The sequence below is a fragment of the Pipistrellus kuhlii genome, unplaced genomic scaffold (assembly GCF_014108245.1).
Source record: "Pipistrellus kuhlii isolate mPipKuh1 unplaced genomic scaffold, mPipKuh1.p scaffold_m20_p_1, whole genome shotgun sequence".
NCBI classification, from domain to species: domain Eukaryota; kingdom Metazoa; phylum Chordata; class Mammalia; order Chiroptera; family Vespertilionidae; genus Pipistrellus; species Pipistrellus kuhlii.
Genome location: NW_023425404.1, coordinates 30,587,490 through 30,592,105, shown reverse-complemented (window position 1 = coordinate 30,592,105; position 4,616 = coordinate 30,587,490). Strand labels below are relative to the sequence as shown.

Here is a 4,616-nt window from a genome sequence, read left to right as displayed (position 1 = left end):
ACGGCTGGAAATGTCTTCTTAAAAGCATTTAAGCTTTTAAAAAATACATTTTATTGATTTTTTACAGAGAGGAAGGGAGAGGGATAGAGAGTTAGAAACATTGATGAAAGAGAAACATCAATCAGCTGCCTCCTGCACACCCCCATACTGGGAATGTACCCGCAACCAAAGTACATGCCCTTGACCGGAATTGAACCCGGGTCCCTTCAGTCCACAGGCCAATGCTCTATCCACTGAGCCAAACCAGTTAGGGCCGTGGTCAGCAAACTGTGGCTCATGAGCCACATGTGGCTCTTAGGCCCCTTGAGTGTGGCTCTTCCACAAAATACCATAGCCTGGGCAAGTCTATTTTGAAGAAGTGGTGTTAGAAGAAGTTTAAGTTTAAAAAATTTGGCTCTCAAAAAAAGTTTCAATCATACTCTTGATTAATGAGTTTGCTGACCACTGGGTTAGGGCAAAAGTATTTAAGCTTTTGTTGCTTGCAGACTTTAGATTTGCTTATGAATAGTTGCTCAGAATAGATTTTTTCCAAAATTGATTTAAAAAAAATTTATTTTGGAAAAATGTCAATATATCCACAAATAGAATGGCATAATAAATGTCCACATATTTATAACCAGCTTCAACTATTATTAACCCATAATTAATCTTGTTTCATTTATATCTCCATCACCCCACCTCCCCAACTTCTCAGTCTTGGATTATTTAGAAGGAAATTCCAGACATCATATAATTTTATAAGTAAATACTTCAACCTGTAGAACTAAAATATAAGTATGCAACAATGTGAATTTCATACCTAAAAAGATAATTATTCTTTAATATTATAAAATATCTGGTTAGTGTTGAAATTTTCCTAATTCTCGCTCTCTTCCAGTTTGATTGCATTGGGATTCAAATAAGATTCATACATTTAATTTATTAATGTCCATTAACTCCCTCCTCCCCCCAGACATGAAACAGCTCTGGCCACTGACCCAGACATCAAGCTAAGATGAACTAAGGACTGTATATCTGCTTTACCCCTGATTGATATAAGAGCAACACCACCAATCAGGCGTTTCCTTGCCCATTGCCAGGGGGTCATTAATTCCCTTTTAATCTATAGTTCTTCATCTTTATTTTACCCCTGGTAATGTAGTTGAAGAAATTGGATAATATACCCTGTAGTTTGCTGCACTCTAAATTTTGCTGATTACATATCCATGGTGTAGTATATGTTTTCCTTTGTTGTCCCATGTATTTCCTGTATTTCCTGTATATTGTTAGTTAGATCTAGAGATCCTGTTAGATTCAAATTTGATCTTTTATGTAAGACTGCTACATTGAAGGTTTTGTGTTTTTTCATGAGGATGCATATATAATTTTGTATCTTTTTGTGATATCATTTGTATTGGTAATCATTGAAAATGATCATATTCTATTTATAAATGGTTTTGTTTATTATTTGGACTACTTTATAAATTGAAACTTTGTTTCATCTTGAGCCATATTTCAATATGCAATTTGGTCTATTTCTGCATTTTCTGTTCTGTTCCACTCATCTATTCATATGCAGTGCTAAACTATTTTTGTAATAGAGGCTTTATATTGTATTTTAATACCTAATAAATGGTAGCTCCTGTTTTTCTGGCTATTCTTACTCATTTGTTCTTCAAATGAACTTCATGATCCATTTTTTTGTCCTCAGAAAATAACTAGTGATATTAGGAGCATATTAAATGTATGGCCCTGGTTGGTTTGGCTCAGTGGATGGAGCAACAGCCTGCAGATTGCAGACTCAATCTTAGTAGGTGACATGCCGGAGGCAGCCAATCAATGATTCTCTCATGGATGTTTCTGTCTCTCTCTCTCTGCCTCTCCCTCTCTGAAATAATAATTTTTTAAAAAAAAGTATGAGTTAACAGAGAATATGAGAGAATATGACATCTAAGTTTCTTTATGATATTGAATCTTTTGTCTGAGTACATGGTATATTTTTCTATTTGTAGAAGTTTGCATTATGCCTTTTAGATTTTATTGTATTCTTGTGCCCATTTTATGAGGTTGTTATAACAAATTATCAACAGAAATTTATTCTCTTACTGGAGGCCTGAGTCTAAAATCAGTTTCACTGAGCTACAATCAAGTTGTAGGGCAAAGCGGGTCTCCTTCTGGAAGCTCTGAGAGCCAGTATTTTCATTGCCTATTTCAGCTACTAGTGGCTGCCAACATTCTTTTTCTTGTGGCCACACTAATCTCTGCCACCTCTCCCATATAACCACTTTCTTGTTTCTGTGTGTATTATATCTTTCTCCATCTCTCTGTTATCAAAACATTTGTGACTATATTTAGGATAATCCCCTTTTGCAAGACGCTTAATTCAATCATATATGCAAATATCCCTTTTCCATATAAAGTAACATTTATTGGTTCCAGGTACTAGAGCTTGATATCTATATGTCTATATTCAGCCTAGAATAATTCTTCATATAGGTTTTAAGCAAGTCTTTTCAACTTTATTGGACTAGAGGCCCAGTGCATGAAATCCGTGCATGGGAGGGTGTCCCTCAGCCCCGCCTGCATCCTATCCAATCTGGGATCCCTTGAGGGATGTCCCAATCATCCATTTAGGCCCAATCCCACCAGGCCTAAATGGGAGATCAGACATCCCTCTCACAATCCAGGACTGCTGGATCCCAACTGCTCACCTGCCTCTGCCTGCCAACCTGATCACCCCTAACCACTCCCCTGCTAGCCTGATCAATGCCTAACTGCTCCTCAGCCAGCCTGATCAATGCCTAACTGCTCCTCAGCCAGCCCGATTAACTGCCCTCCTGGTCACCCCTAACTACATTCCTCTGCCAGTCTGGTTGCACCTAACTGTCCTCCCCTGCAAGCCTGGTGGTCCTTAACTGCCCTTCCCTGCAGGCCTGGTCCCCCCAACTGCCCTCCCCTGCAGGCCTGGTCCCTCCAACTGCCCTCCCCTGCAGGCCTGGGTCCCCCCCAACTGTCCTCCTCTACAGGTCTGGGTCCCCCCCAACTGTCCTGCCCTGCTGGCCTGGTCCCCCACAACTGTCCTCTCCTATAGGCCTAGTACCCCCCCAACAGCCCTCCCCTGCAGGCCTGTTCCCCACAACTGCACTCCCCTGCTGGCATGGTCTCTCCTAACCACCCTCCTTTGCTGCCCCGGTCACCCCTCACTGCCCTCCCTCCTTGCCTTATTTCCCACAACTGCCCTCCCCTGCAGGCCTGGGTCTCCCCCAACTGCCCTCTCTTGCTGGCCTGGTCTCCTCCAATTGCCCTCCTCTGCTGGTCTGGTCCCCCCTAACTGCCCACAACTGCCCTCCCCTGCAGACCATCTTTTAGCGGCCATCTGTGTCCATATGGGGGCAACCATCTTTGACCACATGGGGGAAGCCATCTTGTGTCTTGGAGTGATGGTCAATTTGCATATTACTCTTTTATTAGATAGGATTTTTAACGTTTTTTTTAATTTTCAAAAGAGCATCTTCCCTAGCATTTTATCCTGTAACTGATTTACATTTATACTAAAGGCCAGGTACATGAGATTTGTGCACTCTGGGGGGTCCCTCAGCTGGCCTGCACTCTCTTGCAGTTCGGGAGTCCTTGGGGGATGTCCAATAGTCAGACATCCTTAGCGCTACCGTGGCCCCTGCTGCACTCACCACCACCACCACAGCTGTGCTCACCAGCCATGAGCCTGGCTTCTGGCTGAGTGGTGCTTCCCCAGTGGGAGCTCCTGTGTTGAGTTGTGCCCCCTGGTGGTCAGTGCGACAAGTTGTTCAGTCTATTTGCATATTAGTCTTTTATTATATAGGATATTGGTTTTTATATACTGATTTTCTAATTTGCTACTTTATTACATTCTCTTATTCCTTTTCAATTGATTCTTTTATCTGGTCTAGATGTATAATTATCCTATACTAGAGGCCTAGTGCACAAAATTCACGCATTCGGGGGGTGAGGGGGAGACAGGTCCTCTCAGCTCAGCCTGTGCCCTCTTGCAATCCAGGAGCCCTTCAGGAGATATCTAACTGACAGCTTAGGTCCACTTTGGGAGCATGCCTAAGCTGTCAGTCGGACATCCTTAACACTGCTGCATAGGTGGGAAAGGCTCCCGCCACCGCCCCTATGCTTGCAGCCAAGATTCTGGCTTCTGGCTGAGTGGTGCTCCCCGTCTAGGCGCGCACTGACCACCAGGGGGCAGCCCCTGCATTGAGTGTCTCCCCCCTGGTGGTCAGTGCGCATCATAGCAACCGGTCATTCCATCATTGGGCTGAAACCATTTCTCTGACATCCCCTGAGGGGTCCCAGATTGCAAGAGGGTGCAGGCCAGGCTGAAGGTCTCCATTGGTGCACAATTGGGGCCACGGAGGGACATAGGAGGTTGGCCAGCCGGGGAAGAACCATGGGTGGGCACCAGGGTGTGTTTGACCCATCTCACTCAGTCCTGATTGGCTGGACCCCAGTAGCAAAGCTAACCTATTGGTTGGAGCTTCTGCCACCCGGTGATCAGTGCATGTCATAGCAAGCAGTTAAGCAGCCTTAGCATATCATTAGCATATTATACTTTGGTTGAACAGCCAACTGGACAACTGGACACTTATCATATT

The 4,616-nt window shown here is 43.7% G+C and overlaps 1 pseudogene; it reads right to left on the bottom strand.

Moving 5' to 3' along the window:
* Positions 1-939: 939 nt before the first annotated feature.
* Positions 940-1,084, bottom strand: LOC118710678 (annotated as a pseudogene).
* Positions 1,085-4,616: the final 3,532 nt, after the last annotated feature.